Genomic DNA, 21,422 nt, shown 5'->3' on the forward strand with positions numbered 1-21,422 from the left:
TTTTCCAGGAATGTTGTTCAACCATGGTTGTTTCCGAACTGTAAGGCAGTACCTGCCAAACCACTCTCAAATGTACTGTAGCAACTCTCAGTAAGTATAGGGAGCTTCAAAAAACACTTCCTACTCCACCAGCAGCCAGAAGCAATAATCCAGCAACTAAACTGCAACATCTGCGTGGTCCCTTTAAATAGCGCTGGTGGGGGGTCCTCCAGGCATTCTAAGACACTTTCAGGTGTGCATGGTTAAGGCTGTGCGTTGAGTTGAGCATTAAGGTCCAAAATGGTGTCTATCACTTTAAATCAGCATTGCACAATGATTGTATGCATTTGCTCCCTACTTCACATACTGCCGGCATACGGTATTTGCACATGCGCTAATACCTATATCAAGATGGTGTCTGGCGCACATCACGCTGGAAACGTGTGTGCGCAGCCAAGACACCATCTTGGCACATCGTGAGGCCGCACAGCTCCGAAACAACAGGCGCTACACGGCCCAATTTCTAGCCCATCAAGTACAAAAATAAGGAAGTTATGCTAAACCTTTATAAAACATTGGTTAGGCCTCAGCTGGAGTATTGTGTTCAATTCTGGGCACCACACTTTAGGAAGAATGTCAAGGCCTTAGAGAGGGCGCAAAAAAGATTCACTAGAATGGTGCCAGGGATGAGGGACTTCAGTTATGTGGAGAGACTGGAGAAGCTGGGATTGTTCTCCTTCGAACAGAGAAGGTCAGGGAGAGATTTGATAGAGGTGTTCAAAATCATGAATGGTTTTGACAGAGTAAATAAGGAGAAACTGTTTCCAGTGGCAGAAGGGTGGGTAACCAGAGGACACAGATTTAAGGTGATCGGCAAAAGAGCCAGACACGACAGGAAGAAACATTTATTTATGCAGCGAATTGTAATGATCCGGAATGCGCTGCCTGAAAGGGTGGTGGAAGCAGCTTCAATAATATTCAAGGGAATTGGATAAATACTTGAAGGGAAAAAATTTACAGGACGATGGGGAAACAGCAGGGGAACGGGACTAATTGGATAGCTTTTTCAAAGAGCCGGCACAGGCACGATGGGCCGAATGGCCTCCTCCTGTGCTACTATAATTCTATGATACTATGATTACAACAGTGACTATACTTCAAAAGTACATCATTGGCTGTAAACCATTTTGGGACGTCCCAAGGTCATGAAAGCTGCTATACAAATGCAAGTCTTTCTTTTCTTTTTGACACCCAGAGAGGGGTAATGTTGTGAGGCCAGGCATTTGGGCGAGAGTCTCACGAGCTAGGAGCATGGGACAGAGATAAAGCTATAATATTTCAATCTACGCTGCCGTCTAGCTCCACACTGGGAAAAGGGCGCACAAAATTATCTCTACAGGGAGCCCATTCCCCAACCAGCAAAGGCTTGGTATTGCTACCAAGAAATTTCCTTGAAAACATCTGTGCAACCATTCAGTTGTTCGTCCCAGGAACAATGTTAGTGGCTCTTCCGCTTCCTAAAAATGGTGGAATTATTCGTGGTTATTTTTATGGTGCTATACAGCTGTCTCCTCACATGAGAGCTTTGTATTTATCTGATCTCCAGGTGTTACCGTTTCTAATCAACCAAGACATTTCCAACGAGAGAAGTTTCCCTTCAATCATTTTAAGTCACTCTCATCACAGAGGCTTACTTGAACATTTTAGGTCAGAGCACTTATCACACAAGGTAACTATATATTAATCAATGATAACACCTCCATAACATGGAAGAAATCATTCCTTTTTACTTCTCTCTCGCAGGCAGAACAGTGGAAGGAGAGGGCAAAGCTCATCCTCATCAAACCATACAAGCACATACCACCCTAGTTGACACACACATTTCTTATGTTTGTCAACCAAATAAACTTATAGTTCTAAATGTGAAAGGTTTCTTTCTCTGCTGAATATGTAGGTTCCACATGTTATGCTCTCTGTCTTGTTCTCAAACATTTTCATCATGCCTTAGAGTTAAATCTCAGTGCTTTATAGGTTTTATATGTTATCTAGTTTCACTTGCTATACAACTCCAGAAGGACCTTCAGCTGTCTCTTGAAGGTAATGTCTTATACTGTTTCCTTGTTAAGGACATCCTGCCATCGTGAGACATCAAGACAATTCTTTCTGAGTTAATGCATTTCTTTTGAGCTCATTGGAGGTAATTTTAACTTTGGGTGATGGTGTAAAATGGGCAATATTGAATTGGCTGCCCGTTATACACCGCCCGTTATACACTGCCCGTTATACACCGTCCGTTATACACCGCCCGTTATACACCGCCCGTTATACACCGCCCGTTATACACAACCCATTGTACGCCACCCGTTATACGCCGCCTGTTATACACCGCCCGTTATACACCATCCATTATACACCGCCCGTTATACACAACCCATTGTACACCGCCCATTATACGCCGCCTATTATACACCGCCCGTTATACACCGCCCGTTATACACAACCCATTGTACGCCACCCGTTATACGCCGCCTGTTATACACCGCCCGTTATACACCGTCCATTATACACCGCCCGTTATACACAACCCATTGTACACCGCCCATTATACGCCGCCTATTATACACTGCCCGTTATACACCGCCCGTTATACACTGCCCGTTATACACCGCCCGTTATACACCGCCTATTATACACCGCCCATTATACACAACCCATTATACACCACCTATTAAACGCCGCCCATTATACACTGCCCATTATACATCGTCCGTTATACACCGCCCATTATACGCCGTCTATTATACGCCGCCCATTATACAACGCCCATTATACGCTGCCCATTACACACCGCCCGTTATACACCGCCCATTATACACAACCCATTATACACCACCTATTAAACGCCGCCCATTATACACTGCCCATTATACACCGTCCATTATATGCCGCCCATTATACGCCGCCCATTATACGCGGCCCATTATACACCACCCATTATACACGGCCTATTATACACCGCCCATTATACGCCGCCTATTATACACCGCCCATTATACGCCACCCATTGCACACAACCCCTTATACACCACCTATTAAACGCCGCCCATTATACACCGCCTATTATACGCAGCCTATTATACACGGCCCATTATACATGGCCCATTATACACAACCCATTATACGCGGCCTATTATACACCACCCATTATACAACGTCCGTTATAAACTGCCCATTATATACGGCCTATTATACACCGCCCATTATACGCAGACTATTATATATGGCCTATTATATACTGCCCATTATACACTACCCATTATACGCAGTCTATTATACACCGCCCATTATACATCTCCTATTATGCCCGATCTTCCTTTCATTGAAATTATGAATTTTTGTCAAATTTAGTAAATGTCCATTCTCTTCCCCACAAGTCTGTATGAATGTCAGTGTCTCATTGCATGCAAATATATCTTTGTCTTCATTTACTGAACTAAATCATTCGGGTCAACTGGTTGACATGAAGAGACCCACCCGAAACATTAACTTATTTTTTCTTTCAGATACTTACTAACCTGCTGCACATTTCCAGCATGTTTTGTTTTTACTTCAGATCAACAGTCCTCTTATTTTCTCATAAGGATGGAGGTCGACAATGTCCTATTCCAAAGCAAAGGCTCTCCAGTTGAATAAAGAATGCCTTACCATAGTTGTCACTTGTTGGTAAACTGCTGCTGTCCAATTCATTTCAAGGTCACTATACTAGATGAATAGCCACCTCTTTTTCTGGGCATCTCTGTTTTTCTACTTGACAAAATTGTAGAGCAAGTATTACTGATTCCTCCCTCCTAGGTAATAACTGAGAACACGCTAAGCATAAGATGTTAACTCCTCTCCCATACTGTTAAAATTTGAAAAGCCTACCTCAGATCTAAAACTGGCCATGTCAATCGTATCTAGTTTTATAACTTTCAATTTTTCAAGGTGAAGGAATACAGGCACACCTGGCTGACATCCCCCTTTCAATTTTTCAGAACAGGGAACATGACAGGCTCGATATGCAATAAATCATTACTCCATTTGCTTATAACTATAAGTTAAAGTTAGAACAAGTTATCTCAAACTGACTTTTTCTTCATAACGGATCATAGTGCTGGTGATCACAAATAATTTTGCAAAAAAAGTATTAACTAAGTTATTCCACTTACTCACTCAAACTGCCCCACAATGGACAACTGAATACAGGGAATACCAGACTGCTTTGAATCTCACAGCCTCTGTGATTTTTGTCAGATAATGCAACCAGAAAAAGAACCAATCCTGGTATCACAAGTGTTATTAGTGCATTGTAGTGCCAGTGGCACAACTGTGAAATGAAACATCCAAAATCCAGAAGCACAACTAGAAAGTGGAAGAGCCTGCGAAGGATTCCATGTTGCTTGCTAACGATGAATATGGAGAACTCATTGGGAAGCTGCAGAAGGGAGCCATCGAAAGTAACAATGTGATGGCGTCAGGTCTGAGTCGGTCGCTTTATCAACTGCCAAGGCTTAGTGAGGGTGTTCAGCCTGCCAGCCTGAGTGAGCACTGGTTCTACAGAGTTTGCCCAATAACTCAGGAGTCCATTCCTGCCAGCACACATCTCCAACTTACTGACAAAAGAGCTACAGAGATTAGTCACTCTCCCATTTCCAAGGGGCATTTCCACCATAATTAAATTGCACAAGCAGCTCTTCATTAAGGCCAATGGCATGAGACAGCGCTCTGTAAATTTGTATTTGCCATCATTTTAACAGATTAACACCACTGTTCTGTTGTGAACTCCATGCCTTTGTATTGCCTTGTGCATGTTGCTGTTTTTTTTTTAAATGAGCAAGAGAAAGGCAATACAATTGCTGTTTCATTTGTTCCCATCTAACCAATATATACTCTGGTAACCTACTTTGATCATTTTTCATATACAATAAAATACACTTATGCCACTGTGCTAGAACATCGGGTTAAATCTGGGCTTCCACCATGCTTGCACTTGGTTATTTACTTATCCCCAAAGGGTGAGTTTTGCTGTTTCTCAGCTGAGCTATTATTTGTAGCACCTCAGAATAATGCCATGTTGCCCACAGAGAAAAGGTAAAATCAACCAGAAGATTGATTTTGTTTGCCTAGGGCTTCTTTTGCTGTGCATATTAAAGCAGCACTGATGTAATATTTTAAAGTGTTTACAGCTCAGTCTATCCCCACTGTCAGATAAAGAACTGCACAGGAGCAAAAGTGTGATGGCATCAAGAGTGAAGTTATTTCTTTGTAATTCTTATTTAACTTCCTTTTTCCTGTAAGCTAATAATAGTGAAATAAAAAAGGCAGTGGCTACTATCTCAACTGGGCCACACTCTGGGCCCCATTTTCCAAGTATTGCAGCAGCGAACATCTCAGCCGGCAGCACGTATTGGACAGCCCGTGTTATGAAAATTATCTCTTATTAGTCGATAGAAATGCAAATTTAAAGTGGCCAGTCACATCATAGATAAATATAAAAATGCATAAACTTTATGGCACCAAGTCTGGGACATGTGGGACCAATTTCACAAGGATGGGTTACATCTGAATAGGGATAGGGACATAGGACTTGGGAACATAGGAACAGGAGTAGGCCATTCAGCCCCTCGTGCCTGCTCCGCCATTTGATAAGATCATGGCTGATCTGTGATCTAACTCCATATACCTGCCTTTGGCCCATATCCCTTAATACCTTTGGTTGCCAAAAAGCTATCTATCTCAGATTTAAATTTAGCAATTGAGCTAGTATCAATTGCCGTTTGCAGATGGTGTGTTTCCCTACATTACAATAGTGACTACACTTCAAAAATACTTAATTGGCTGTAAAGTGCTTTGGGGTGTCCTGAGGCCGTGAAAGGCGCTACATAAATGCAAGCTCTTTCTTTCTTTAATGCACTGGCAAAATGGTTCAATAGGGAAATGACAAAGTATTTGAACTGGGGGGGGACTGAGAAAATGAAACAAACCAGAATCAGGTAACAGGGAAGAGAGAAATAGATGAGAATAATACTCATGCAGAAAACAATTTAGCAAGAGGGATATGGAGCAGAGAAATATAATCAAATGGACTAGTTATAAATGGGGAAAAGACTGAAGTAAAGGCAGTAGGTAACTTAGACAAAAAAATCATGGGAAAAGGAGTAGTGTTAAAAAAAAGATTAAAATGCATGTATTACAATGCACAGAGTGTGAGAAATAAACTGGGGGAACTGAAAACAATTATTTTACAGGAAGATCTTAACTAAATAGCATTAACAAAAGCCTAGTCGCAAACTGAAAAAGAAAAAGTAATTCCTAAAATATGTATAGGACTCCTACCACAAGCAGTATGTTAATAGGATTAACACCACTGTTCTGTTGTGAACTCCATGCCTTTGTATTGCCTTGTGCATGTTGCTGTTTTTTTTAAATGAGCAAGAGTAAGGCAATACAATTGCTGTTTCATTTGTTCCCATCTAACCAATATATACTCTGGTAACCTACTTTGATCATTTTTCATATACAATAAAATACACTTATGCCACTGTGCTAGAACATCGGGTTAAATCTGGGCTTCCAGATCCTGGTCGGAAGTGTTGCTAATTCTGGTTATGAGTAATGAAATAGATCAGGTAGATGAGCTAAATGGGGGTGAGAACCTCAGGAATAGCAACCACAATATGATAAGATTTAAGAATCCAACAAGAAAGGGTAAAAGTCAGTACAAAAACTCGATCATCAGATTGGATCAATGCAGATTTTAGAAATATGAGCAGTGAGTTAGCTGAGGTGATGTAGAAAGAGAAATTGGCACAGAGGACTGTAGAGAAACAGTGGGAGTTTTAAAAGGTACAGAATAAGTTAAATTCCATTAAAATGAAGGAAATACTAGTAGTTTTAGAATGCCATGACAAGATAATGAGGTTAGAAACCAATTAAAATTGAAGAAGGTCTATAAGAATAACAATAAAAAAACTAAGGGAGAATATAGAATCATAGAATCATAGAATCATAGAAGTTACAACATGGAAACAGGCCCTTCGGCCCAACATGTCCATGTCGCCCAGTTTATACCACTAAGCTAGTCCCAATTGCCTGCACTTGGCCCATATCCCTCGATACCCATCTTCCCCATGTAACTGTCCAAATGCTTTTTAAAAGACAAAATTGTACCCGCCTCTACTACTGCCTCTGGCAGCTCGTTCCAGACACTCACCACCCTTTGAGTGAAAAAATTGCCCCTCTGGATCCTTTTGTATCTCTCCCCTCTCACCTTAAATCTGTGCCCCCTCGTTATAGACTCCCCTACCTTTGGGAAAAGATTTTGACTATCGACCTTATCTATGCCCCTCATTATTTTATAGACTTCTATAAGATCACCCCTTAACCTCCTACTCTCCAGGGAATAAAGTCCCAGTCTGTCTAACCTCTCCCTGTAAGTCAAACCATCAAGTCCCGGTAGCATCCTAGTAAATCTTTTCTGCACTCTTTCTAGTTTAATATAATAAAATAAGAAAAGAGGTTGAGAACAGGATAAGGAAAGCTAAGAAGGAGTATGAGGAAATAATGCCGAAGAATCATCAAAAGTATTTTAGAAGTATATCAGTAAAAAGAGAATTGTTAAAAGCGAGGTTGGGCCCCTGAAAGGAGAGGATTGTTAATTTGTAGATGATGATCAAGAAATGGCAGAGGTATTTAATAAATACTTCACATCAGCCTTTAGAGATCAGACAGGAGGTGAATCCTGAAACGGTGGAAAGCAAAATTAGCGATATTATGGTGAATAAAAGTAAAATTTTAGATCGTTAGTTAAGGGAAGACAAAGAACCAAGGGCCCGACGGAATACATCCTAGGTGCCTGAGGAAAATGAGGGAATAAATTGCCACGGCTGTAGAAATGATTTTAACTCCACGTGGGAGTCGTGGAGGCAGGGCCGAGGCAGATGGTAAATCATCCCAACCTCTGCAACATGACGCCTGAGAGAGTTTAACTGGCTTCTGGCAGGTGTCCCTCTCACCCCTTTAGAAGAGTAGGTTAAGATCACAATCTGTGGAAAGGCAGCAGGTAAGTCCTACGAGCCATTTTAACTGCCCACTTACCGGGTTCCCGCTGAGCGAGCAGGGTTAAAATCGGTCCTTGTATCTCAGGGCTCGATTGAGTGAGGTTGTGTGCTGAAGAATTGAAGAGAGGTCAATATAGTATCTATTTTTAAAAAGGGAGACAGAGCTAATCTGAGAAATTAGGGCTATGGGGGAAATGCAGTGGGTGTAGTGTACATGGAGTTTAGGGGTACGGAATTGAAGGGGGAGATCAGCAAACTGGAATATAACATTGGTTAAAAGGGAGAAAGTAGGAGTTCAGGGCAGTTTTTCAGAATGGCTGAAAGTGGGTAGTGGTGTCCCATAGGATTCAGTTCTGGGGCTTTTTCAGTTCACTGTGGATACCAATGATTTGGATGTAGGCCTAGATAGAGGGAATGGTGTCACAATTTGCAGATGATATCAAAATAGGATAATTCTTTAGAAGACCAAAGGGAGCTGCAAAGGGATATTAATAAGATGGGTGAATGGGCTAAAAAGTGGCAGATAGAATGCAATGTCAGTAGGTGTAAGGTGATGCATTTTAGTAAAAAAACAACAGCAGTAATTATACTCTGAATGGAAGTAGGCTCAGTGCTGTGGAAGAGCAAAGGGATTTGGGGGTACAGGTTCACAGGACATTAAAGGCTAGGTTCATAAGGCTGCAATAAAAACTAATGGAATTCTAGGTTTTATCACAAGATGATTAGAATATAAAAGCCAAGAGGTAATGATGAGCCTTCTTAAAGCCCCAATAAGATGTCAGTTAGAGTAATCTGTGCAGTATTGTGCTCCACACTATAGGTAGGATAGTGAGGCTTTAGAGATGGTACAAAGTAGATTCACTAGGATGCTCCCTGGTATAAAGAGATACAAATATGAAGAAAGATTTGAATAATTATGGCTTTTATTATTAGAACAATGCAGGTTATGGGGCGATATGATCCAAGTGTGTAAAATTATGAAAGGATGGGACAGGGGAAATAGAAGCAGACTGTTTCCAGTAGTTGGTGGGTCTAGAACAAGGGGCCATAGATAAAAAATAAATGTAAGAGACTAAAACAGGGTGCAAGAGAAACTTCTTTACACAGAGGGTTGTGAGGCTGTGGAATTCACTTCCATTGTTAATGGTTGGGCAGAAAATAGGTCAACATTCAAGATTAGATTGGATGGGTGGATGAAGGAAATTGGGGAAAAGGGATGTGGGAACAAGATGAGTAAATGTTATTAGGACGATTTGTTTTTGTGGGAGGTAAATGCTGATATGGACTGGTTGGGCCAAATGGCCTGTTTCTATGTTGTAACTTCTATGAATTTCTATGAATTGTGACAGAACTCCTAGTTGTCATCCCGAATTCACAGAATATGACACAATATGACACCTGATCACTTTGAACATGTGGCCAGTGGGAGGTTGATTTTCCAAAAAATGGCAAAATTGGGCTTTTGCTGACCTTTGCTGCAGGCTTGCCTGCATTGACAGCTCAGAGGACAGACTGCACCATGTCATTGGAGACCTTCCCCATAATTTGAATAATCTACTAGCACATAGCACACTTGACTGGAGAAAATCCAATGATGCAGCAGCTCTTAAAGGGCTGAAGCTCGCTGTTAAAGGGAAGGTTGTGGTGGTAACAGAAATGTTGATGAAGTGTTCACAGTGCTACATTGGAGACATGTGGGCAGCACTGCTACTTTTGAAACCTCCTGAAAGCAGAGCAGCACTTTGTCCTGGACACCAAACAGTTGACGATACTGCTGTAGGAGGTGCACCAAAGGGGAGTACCCCTATTTTGGACTGACACTTCAGTCAAAGCACAGGTGCAAACTGCATGGAGGAAAGTCACTGAATGAATCAATGAAGTCACCCAGATCGCTTGCACCTGGCTCCAAATGAGGAATAAGTATGCTGCTACCGGGGGGAAGGCAAAGGTAGCTGTCTCAATTTTGTCTATCAAGCATGGCACAAATCTACACTTGAAACTGCCACACCCTCTGTAAAGTACCATTTTAGGGCATTGCCCTTTTTCACACATTCTTGCATTGTGCCAAGGCTGCACGGCACACTTTTCTGGAAGGTGGAGGTCACAGCCAAAGAACAGCAAACAGTGCTCTTCTGCTGTTAAGAGCTTTTGCAGTGGGATCAGCTCTGGTCTCCCAAGAGCCTTCTCCTTCAAATAATGCAGGCACTGTAGACTGCCATTCAATGAAGCCATCATGGTTGCTTCCTGGATAATGACCACGGATATACATAACAACACATAATAATGAACATTAATTGAATGAAATCCCTTTCTGTTCACGTAGGCCATAGCGTTAATATGACGAGCTTTGATGCTCACATGGGTGCGCTCGAAGCCTGCTACCCAGTGAAAGCTGTACGCCCTGTCCAGCTATTGCTTCCTTTCCACTGGAAAACTGATGACGGTGTTGGTCCTTGCAAACACAGCATTTATCACTCACTTGATACAGATATCCATTGCAGACCGCCTGATGTGTATGTATCTTGTGGTGGATTTGAAGAATTTGAACAAGCTTCATGCAATGGTGACCTTCGCTTCTATGGGAAAGCCTGTGCCTGTTCCAGATGTTGAATACTGGTTATGCTGCAGCAGATAGTGCAATCTGTGGCAGTCACTCTTGTGAAGTGGAGGAGGTGAAGACAGGGCTCCTCTAACATGTCCAGATTGTCACAGATTCTATAAGTGCACCTCACTCTGTTTGGCATTTGCGATTGCTAATGATTCTTGTTTGTCCCAACAATTGTGACTGTGCTCATCTGAAATGGACAAAGGGAGAGATGCCAACATTAAAACTGACAAAATACTGAAATAATCTCCATCAAAATGGAGGTATAAAAGTATCCAATGTCTTGTGTAGTAATACTGAACAGCAAATCATCTAACTCCTCCACAATCAGTGTGAGTGGCGAATGGTTAGAATGTGCAACTTGCTACCACATGGAGTAGTTGAGGCGAATAGCATAGTTGCATTTAAGGGGAAGCTAGATAAGTACATTAGGAATAAAAGGAATAGATGGTTATGCTGCTAGAGATAGGTGAGGTAGGGTGTGAGGAGTCTTGTGTGAAGCATAAACACGGGCATAGACCAGTTGGGCCGAATAGACTGTTTCTGTACTGTAATTTCTATGTAATTCTATGTAATTCACTGAACCGATGTCCATTTTCATCTTTCTTTCGAAAGTCCACCTTTTTCCAACTGAGCAAGCTTTTCCTCATGTCTTCAAGATAAATGAGGGAAAGAGGCAAACAGTGAATGCGCAGGAAAAATCCCAGGCTCTACCAGCTAAATATCAAGCTGAAACTGAATGCCAGCAGTATTACGGGATTTTCCTCATCGGAAACTCCGAAGTAGTTGCTTTGACATTTGCTGAGGATTTTCATAAACAAAGTGGCTGATCCCAGCAGAAAATAAATACAAAGTCTGTGGCTGCCCTCTGACCTCGATTCGTCCAAACCAGTGCATGTGTCCATCAGCTCCTCTGTGTGCCCAATTAATCCTGCATCTGATTGGTCAAATTCCTTCAGTGGGGGGGAAGACATCTTCAATAATAACCAATTGACTTTTTTCAGTTAAGTTTTCTTCCAATAAAAATAAATTAACTCAATTGTAAATTTTGGAAAAGAACATTGAAGTGAAATGGAACAAAAACTGAAAGAAATTTGATGCACTGGGCTCAAACCTTTGCAATTTACTTGTCTGTGAAGTCACCCTTTTTTGTGTCAGGCAGGTGTTTTGAAAACTCAGAGAAGCTGTGAGAAAACTCACCCAGCCAAATCTTACTGAAAAACTTAAAGGGCGTTAAATTGTTCCTCGGTAGTGCAAAATGGGCGACAATAAATGGGCAGCCTGTTTTACAACCCGTTATGATTTGCTGAATCAAGATTATAAGGTAATTCATTATGCTGCAGGCATTCTGTAACTAGTTTGTTGGTACTTCAGATCTACATGTCTGTGAGACTGCTGACCTTCAAACCATTGCCTCCAACCTGTATGTTATTATGCCAGGTAATACAAAGGAAGCTAAAAGCTGTCTGTCCTGTTATCCCAGTTCAAGTATAATGCGTACAATATGCTCCTGCTGTCCCAGCTATGTGATAGTCCACAGTCCATGGTTCTTTGATTCCATGTTGAGGATAATTTGCTGTTCGTTGTTCTGCAATCCAGATCAAATACAATAGAACAATCACACAGTAGATTGTCTTCTTAGAATCATAGAATCATAGAAAATTCACGGCAGAGAAGGAGGCCATTCGTCCCATCCTGTCCGAGCCAGCCGAAAGTGAGTCACCCAGCCTAATCCCACTTTCCAGCACTTGGTCCGTAGCCTTGTAGATTATGGCATTTCAAGTGCATATCCAAATACTTTTTAAATGTGATAAAGGTATCTGCCTCTACCTTCCTTTCAGGCAATGAGTTCCAGACCTCTACCACCCTCTGGGTGAAAATTTTTTTCCTCAGCTCCCCTCTAATCCTTCTACCAATTACTTTAAATCTATGTCGCCTGGTTATTGACCTCTCTGCTAAGGGAAATAGGTCCTTCCTATCCATTCTATCTAGACCCTTCATAATTTTGTACACCTCAATTAAATCACCCCTCAGCCTCCTCTGTCCCAAAGAAAACAACCCCAGCATATCCAATCTTTCCTCATAGCTAAAATTCTCCACTCCTGGCAACATCCTCGTTAATCTCCTCAGTAGCCTCTCTAGTGCAAATACACCTTTCCTGTAATGTGGTGACCAGAACTGTACACAGTACTCAAGGTGTGGCCTAACCAGTGTTTTATATAGTTCTAGCATAAACTCCCTGCTCTTTCCTATGCCTCAGCTAATAAAGGAAAGTATCCTGTATGCCTTCGTAACCACCTTACCTACATGTCCTGCTACCTTCAGGGATCTGTGGACATGCATTCCAAGGTCCCTCCCTTCCTCTACACCTCTCAGTATCCTCCCATTTATTGTGTATTCCCTTGCCTTGTTTGCCCTCCCCAAATGCATTACCTCACATTTCTCTGGATTGAATTCCATTTGCCATTTTTCTGCCCACCTGATCAGTCCATTGATATCTTCCTGCAGTCTTCAGCTTTCCTCCTCACTATCAACCACACGGCCAATTTTTGTATCATCTGCAAACTTCTTAATCATGTCCCCTACATTTAAGTCTGAATCATTAATATAGACAACGAAAAGCAAGGGACCTAGTAATGAGCCCTGCGGAACCCCACTGGAAACAACCTTCCAGTCACAAAAACACCCGTTAACCATTACCCTTTGCTTCCTGCCACTAAGTCAATTTTGGATCCAACTTGGCACTTTCCTTTGGATCCCATGGGCTTGTACTTTTTTGACCAGTCTGTCATGTGGGACCTTGTCAAAAGCCTTGCTAAAAATCCATGTCGACTAAATCAAATGCACTACCCTCATCGACCCTCCTTGTTACCGCCTCAAAAAATTCAATCAAGTTAGTCAGACACAACCTTCCCGTAACAAATCCACGCTGACTGTCCTCAATTAATCCATGACTTTCTAAGTGACAGTTTATCCTGTCCCTTAGAATTGATTCCAATAATTTGCCCACCACAGAGGTTAGACTGACTGGCCTGTATTTACTCAGTGCATCCCTCTCTCCCTTCTTGTCTGTACACTTCCTGTGGTCTTATTGTCCAAACTTCAAAATAAACTGCAGCCCATTTTCCCATACAGTATTATCCTTCAATCAATGACAAGGATAATCTACAGTCCGTTATCCTTCTAACCCAACAGAAGGAGGGTACTGGATGATCAGCAGCAGCACTGGAGCAACCCAGAAATGGTTAAAATTAGAGAAAATTATTAATTAAAATGATGATGTCTTACAAGAGAGCTAAAAGCATAGAGTTAAAAGGTCTTACAACTTATAAGACTCTTTATGAAAACCTACAATTCTGAACCTACACCTTAAATTTAATGGGGAGGTACATTGCAGCTCTTTTTTTGTATAAACTGGTCCAGGAGATGATGCCTTGAATTGAGCAGATAATAATTGGACAGAGAATCAGCATATGTCTTCAGTGGGAGCAATCCATTGATAGCAAGGGGCACAATATAAACTTGACAAAATTTTAGGCGCGTGCTTCAAAATGAAAACTTCTGAGTATTATTTCCAGAATAAAAAAATACCTGTCACATTAATATGTTTGACATTGCTAATTTGGAGATAAACTTTAAAGGGCAATGTCGCCATGTCAAGAAGTTCTCAAGTATATTCGGTTCCCAGGTCAGTTTGCTATGAGGACTCTGCTGCCATATTAGATGGTGCAGCAAGTCAGAACCACCACAGACTGCTGCAGCTGGTTCAATGTGATTTTCATACCTTTGTCTTATCTCTTTCCTTAAAACTAAAATAAAACTAATACACTTGTAGCAACTGACTGATTGATATAATCATACATGGTAACATGGTAATCATACTATCCTCTGTGTCGTAACATGGTAAAATGCCTTCTCAGACTCATTACCATGATGACAGCAACCCTTTAAAGATATATGACAGGAAAGATCAGCAAGATTCATTCAGCAGTTTTTAACCTCTAAAATGTGCAAGCTGCATTTTGTAGGGGGTTTAAGCAGTTAGAAACAGATTGTTCACTGGAGTTTCAGACTGAGGTCATTTCCCAATTAACGAGGCTCCATTCCCTATCTCCGTGTTATTGCCAGAATTAAGCACAGATATGGAAATGTTCTGCTGTACAGGGTGACACACATTTAAATTGAATTCTGTTTGGTACACATTGTCCCCCTAAAGAGACATTGAGTTTGAAATTTAGAAGTATTGAACATCTTGTGTAGTTTGGGGCTCCTTAGTGGATGTAATACAGAAACTATAATGTCACATTTGAGTGGAACATTACTAGAAAATGACCTGTGAATTCAAATTTTTTTTAATGGCAGTATTGTGACAATAGATAAAATTATTCCAATTCTACTCTATCTTTGTCACCATGGTGAGAGGGCACAGTGACCCTTTATCCCTGATTAAGTCATTACTCTGCATTCCAAACCCTCTTGAGGAGCAGCTAAAGAAAGCGAGGAAACAGCAGAGCATACTGGAGAAACCATGCTCTAATCAGTTCTTATTTTTAGTGTGAGGCAATGGCTGTCAGCCAGGGAAAGTGATCCGTTTATCATAGTTTCTCGAAGCAGAAAGAGCAGAATACATGGACAATCCATGTCAGGCTCGGAGAACATAATAGAATAATTATGAAAGCGCATTGCCCTTGGATTTATCAGTGCGTGTCGTGTTTGAAATGAAAAGATGGGTATCACAGAACTACAATATTTCACAGCTTCCGCGAGTTAGTTAGGGCAGATAAGGAGAAGATAGAGCATAGGGTCAGTGCACGGATTTATTGAAGGAGAGCATACAGCTAGCAGCCAGCAACCAGAATGGGTCTTAATCAGTTTTATGATGTTCAACTTCGACCTTCTGTGTCATCACAGGCAAGGCCTGTGTCCCAGGATTGCATCATTACCTAATCACTCTGAAATAAGTAAAAGATGGTGCACTTCACTGATATAAACAAATAATAGGGCATATTCTGCAGTGCTGTGTGTCAGGAGAGGAGGTGCACCACAGGCACAGGGGAATTACAGTATGGGGAAAACAGGCCTTGCACCAAGTACTTACTCGACTGCAATTCTGTATCCTGTTGAATTCTGTACGGCAGAGTGCTTGCACCTATTTCATGCCTTAACTCATTAAGGCCCCAGAGTTAATGCAAAAATATTTAAGTCAGCACCTAACACAATTCTGTGGGTTTTGCTCTTTTTTCCTGCAATGCCCATTTGGAATGGAAGTCCATGAGCAATGGAGCTAATAATGGGGAACAGACTTTGTATGCTTTTTTTTGTAACATAGTACTGTGTTGTTCTTATTATATCTTTTTTCTATATTTATATATTTCACAATTTTTTATTAAACTGTTTTTGAAAAAAATGTGGCAGTCTTTTTTTGATTCCTTAAGATCAATTTATTTTTCAAGTGATTCAAGTACAATATTCTATGGTCGAGCTGGTACAAGATGAAAGAAAACACGCTGGGGAAATCTACAAACCCTGACCAACTACCTGCCAATGACCAGAGATAACTGTCTCAGCTTGCGAGGTCATGCCAAATATTCTACGCCCCCCCCAACCCTCCCCCTCCACATCCTCCAGCCTGAAGATAAGCCAGTGTGCACAGGGAACATAATTTAATAATTCAAATTACCTGGTCTGATGAGGACAGGTCACTTCACGACTAGCACACTGTACACACAAAGTACAGCGGTCCCACAACCACTACGACTGGAATGCATAATCAGTCCAAAATATGAGTAGAAAATATGGGCAATTAATTTCCACAGAAAAACATCATTTTTTGCAAGTGATTGGCTTGCTGTACCTCATTTCTTCATGTTATTATCTTCAGTGTTATTTTTCAATTTAAGATTCCTAACATTTAGGTGTGTCACTGGCTGCATCAGTTAATTTGGTTTCAGGATTCATGCTTATGCGTCCATGGTCTTTAAATGTCACCTCTTTCCCAACACATAATGCTATTTGTTTTGCTGAGATTCTCTGACTGATTGTTGATCATTTTCACTGATTTTTCTCTCCCCTTTTCCTCCTCAAATGTTCTCACCTTTACTCAGCCTCCTTCAACTGAGCTGGGAATTGAACACAAGATTAGGTGACGTTCTACAGTTTACCAGGACAGTGTTGGACAATAGCCTTCTTACATGTTACACCCTGGCACTGAGTATACTCTCATATCAATCAATATATGAACTTGGTGGAAACATCTGGTTGGATTTTGTTAAACACAGATGATGGGAATTTCCTCAGAGGGGTGGGGGGATCGCTCAATCGGCTGATGTAACTTCAGCAGAAACCCCCAGATAAAATGGGTAAAATGGGGCTTCCGTCAACCTTCATAGTGACTGCCTCATACTTATGGCCCCTAGATCTGGTCTTCTCCACAAGTGGAAACATCTTCTCTACATCTACCCTATCAAACCCTTTCAGAAACCCCCGGGTAAACCAGGTAAAATGGGGTTTCCGCCAACCTTCCAGCAAAGGTATGACGGCTGATCGGGAGAACCAGCAAGAAATTTTACTTGACAGATTATGTGACCTCTTGAGGAATAGCAACAAGTTTCAGATCATGAAATAGTCACTAGTTCTTGAAGTTCATGCTTTTTGAGAGGTCTTTAAGATTATGAAAGGGTTAGATAGGGTGGACGTAGAGAAGATGTTTCCACTTGCAGTGGTTAATTAAACAATCAATCGTAAATTAGTTTAATTTATGTAAATTTAATCCCTTAACAACAGGAAATAAGCCACTTGACCTTTACAAGTGAGTGACTTACAGCACTGAGGCAGTCAATGAAGGAAAGTGGTAACTTTTTAAAAATTTGTTTTCAAGATGTGGACAACATCAATAGGGTCAAATTTGTTCCCGTCTCTAGTTGCCCTAAAATGGTTGTGGTGACCCTTCTACTCAAGCTGGCTGGAAGGTCACGCACTGTGCGATTTTCTGGCTCTTTCAAGTATGTTCTGCACTGGTAAGTCCAATCCTGTTGACCAGAAAATCTACCCATTTAGTGGTTCTGTGTGGGGACCGATCACTAGTGAAGTCCCACAGGGATTGGTGTTAGCTCTTAGAAATCATAGAATGTACAGCACAGAAACAGGCCATTCGGCCCAACAGGTCCATCTGGTGTTTATGCTCCACAAGAACCTTCTCCCACTCTTCTTCAAGTGGCTCATTTCCTATTGTTAAGGGGTTAAATTTACATAAATTAAACTAATTTACGATTGATCGTTTAATTAACCACTGGTATTGAATATGGTATTGAGATAGAGGATCAGCCATGATCATATTGAATGGCGGAGCAGGCACGAAGGGCTGAAGGGCTGAATGGCCTACTCCTGCTCCTGCTCCTATTTTCTATGTTTCTGTTTCTATGGATAATGGAAAATATAAATTAGAAACTCACAAATTGTTCAGTGATACATGAGTAGGGTTACTACTCATTTAGTGGTTCTGTGTGGGTCACTAGTGGACTCCCACAGGGATTGGTGTTAGATCTTAGAAATCGTAGAAATTTAAGGCACAGAAGGAGGCCATTCGACCCATCGTGTATGTGTCAGCCGAAAAAGAGCTATCCAGCCTAACCCCACTTTTGAGCTCTTGCTCCATTGCCTTGTAGGTTACAGCACTTCAAGTGCATATCCAAATACTTTTTAAATGTGATGAGGGTTTCTGCCTCTACCACCCTTTCAGGTAGTGAGTTCCAGACTTCCACCACCCTCTGGGTGAAAAAAATTCTTCTCAACTCCCCACTAATCTTTCTACCAATTACTTTAAATCTATGCTCCCTGGTTATTGACCTCACTGCTAAGGGAAATAGATCCTTCCTATCCACTCTATCTAGGTCCCTCATAATTTTATACATCTCAATTAAATCTCCCCTCAGCCTCCTCTGTTCCAAAGAAAACAACCCCAGCATATCCAATCTTTCCTCATAGCTAAAATTCTCCACTCCTGGCAACATCCTCGTTAATCTCCTCAGTAGCCTCTCTAGTGCAAGTATATCTTTCCTGTAATGTGGTGACCAGAACTGTACGCAGTATTCTAGCTGTGGCCTAACTAGTGTTTTATACATTTTTAGCATAACCTTGCTGCTCTTATATTCTATGCCTCGGCTAATAAAGGAAAGTATCCCGTATACCTTCTTAACCACTTTATCTACCTGTCCCGAAACCTTCAGGGATCTGTGGACATGCACTCCAAGGTCCCTCTATTCCTCTTCACTTCTCAGTATCCTCCCATTTATTGTATATTCCCTTGCCTTATTTGCCCTCCCCAAATGCATTACCTCACACTTCTCTGGATTGAACTCCATTTGCCACTTTTCTGCCCACCTGACCAGTCCATTAATATCTCCCTGCAGTCTTCAGCTTTCCTCCTCACTATCAACCACACGGCCAATTTTTGTATCATCTGCAAACTTCTTAATCATGCCCCCTACATTTAAGTCTAAATCATTAATATAGACCACGAAAAGCAAGGGACCTAGTAATGAGCCCTGCGGAACCCCACTGGAAACTACCTTCCAGTCACAAAAACACCCGTCAACCATTACCCTTTGCTTCCTGCCGCTGAGCCAATTTTGGATCCAACTTGCCAATTTCCCTTTTACTTTTCTGACCAATCTGTCATGTGGTACCTTGTCAAAAGCCTTGCTAAAATCCATGTAGACTACATCAAACATGCTACCCTCATCGACCCTTCTTGTTGCCTCCTCAAAAAATTCAATCAAGTTAGTCAGACACGACCTTCCCTTAACAAAACCATGCTGACTAACCTTGATTAATCCGTGCCTTTCTAAATGACAATTTATACTGTGCTTCAGAATTTTTTCAATAATTTGCCCACCACCAAGTTTAGGCTAGATTAATTCCTGACGGTGGCCAACAAACCTTATAAAGATGGTAGTTGGGAACTAGGGGGAGAGGGGGGTATCTCCCAGCCCCTGTGGTCTTCTGTAATCTTTGGGGATCGGAGAGGGATTTCCTTGAGTTTTTTTCCTAAATTGGGCTAAGGTTTTCTTCTCTTATTTAAATGTCTCTCAGGAGGCTGTGTGGCTGGTGAGGGGAGTGGGCATGGATGGGGGTGATGGTGTGACAATATAGGACAGGCTTGATGAGCCAGCTTGTCTTTTGTTTACGTGTGTTTATATGTACTGCTAAAAACACCTTAATGCCTGACGATCTAAAAATTGCCATTTGTTTCTTCTGTTTTTTATAAAATTTTACAGCTCAGAAAAACACCGTTCAGCTCATCGCTACTTTGCTCATTCTCTGAAACAGCTATTGACTTAGTCTCATTCCCCTATCCTTTCCTCATGCTCCTCTAAATTCTTTTTCTCAATTTTAACTTGGGGCAAGATCAGTGCGTGGGGTAGGCGATCCAGGGTGAGTGACAAACTTGAGTGCCAAGGCCCGGCGAGATTTTAACTCCCTGACCTCATTCCCATATTCAGGATCGGATTCCCGCCTGAACCCAGCAGCCATCACTGCCTGGCCGGCAGTCGGAATTCGGGTGGCAGAAAGCCTCCACCGGCAGTCGAGTAAGTCTCGGGGAAGGGAATCCCGATCAGGGGGGAGGGGGAGCCTGGTGCAAATGATACCCAAGGTTTACTTGTGGGGCCCGGAGGAGCACTCTTTCCCCTCCTGGTCCACAAGGAAACAGAAAAAAATAATAAAAACTTACATTGCTGGACCTCTTCTGGCCCTGTCTGCTGTTCCTGGCAGGTTTGGCCTGGTGGGGAAACCAACACTGTTCCCCCACACAGGCCTGAGATTAAAATTGCAGATCAGGCCCCATTAATGTCATCGATAATGATGAAGTCAATGGAAACGAAAATCGGTAGAAATGTACAATGGGCGGCTGATTCAATATCATCCATTTTACACTATCGCCCAAAGTCAAAATTACCGCTATTGTGTCTATTATGTTTCCATGTGATTGACAGTGAGTGTTGCAGCATAGCATGTACTTTTTCATACTGTAGGTTAATGACATCCTTGTACAGAAATATGTCATGCTGTCATATAGTCAATGGAGACTTGCACTTGATCAGGAATTGTGTATTGATAGATTCTTAACTTTGATATTAATTCTGCTCCAAGTTCAGGGATCGGGAGCCATGTTTGAAGATTACTGGGCAGTCAAACAGGACACTTTGTTCTCAGAAAATCCAGGCAGACAACAAAATCATAGCTTACTCACTGCAGAGTGATGAAAACTACACAACCAATGGGACAAAAGCAAGCTGACTGCAGAGTCATACAGCCAATGGAACAGGAGCCAGTTTGCTGCAGGACTATGCAGTTAATGGAACAGGTGCAAGGTCAGATGGGCAATGGAACATAAGCTCACTCACTATACAGTCAATGCAACAAAAGCAATCTCAATGCAGAGTTATAATCCCAATTGAACAGAAGATAATTCATTATGGAGGATCACATGGCTAATAGAACAGAAGCTTATTAAATTGTGGGGTCACATGATCAAGCTCACCATGTGACCAATGAAGCAATAGTGGCCACTGCCTTGATTTCAAATTTCTCCCAGTTGGAAATTCTACTGCCACAAAAAAATCCACCAGCTTGAAGAAACATCCCAAAACTGTGACAGGTAGAACAGAGTCTGAGCCTCAGGTAAAACAGAAAAATTAGCACTCCACCACAAAGTGGTAAACCCAGCATTCCTTAAGTAC

The sequence above is a fragment of the Heptranchias perlo genome, chromosome 9 (genome assembly GCF_035084215.1).
Source record: "Heptranchias perlo isolate sHepPer1 chromosome 9, sHepPer1.hap1, whole genome shotgun sequence".
Classification (NCBI taxonomy): domain Eukaryota; kingdom Metazoa; phylum Chordata; class Chondrichthyes; order Hexanchiformes; family Hexanchidae; genus Heptranchias; species Heptranchias perlo.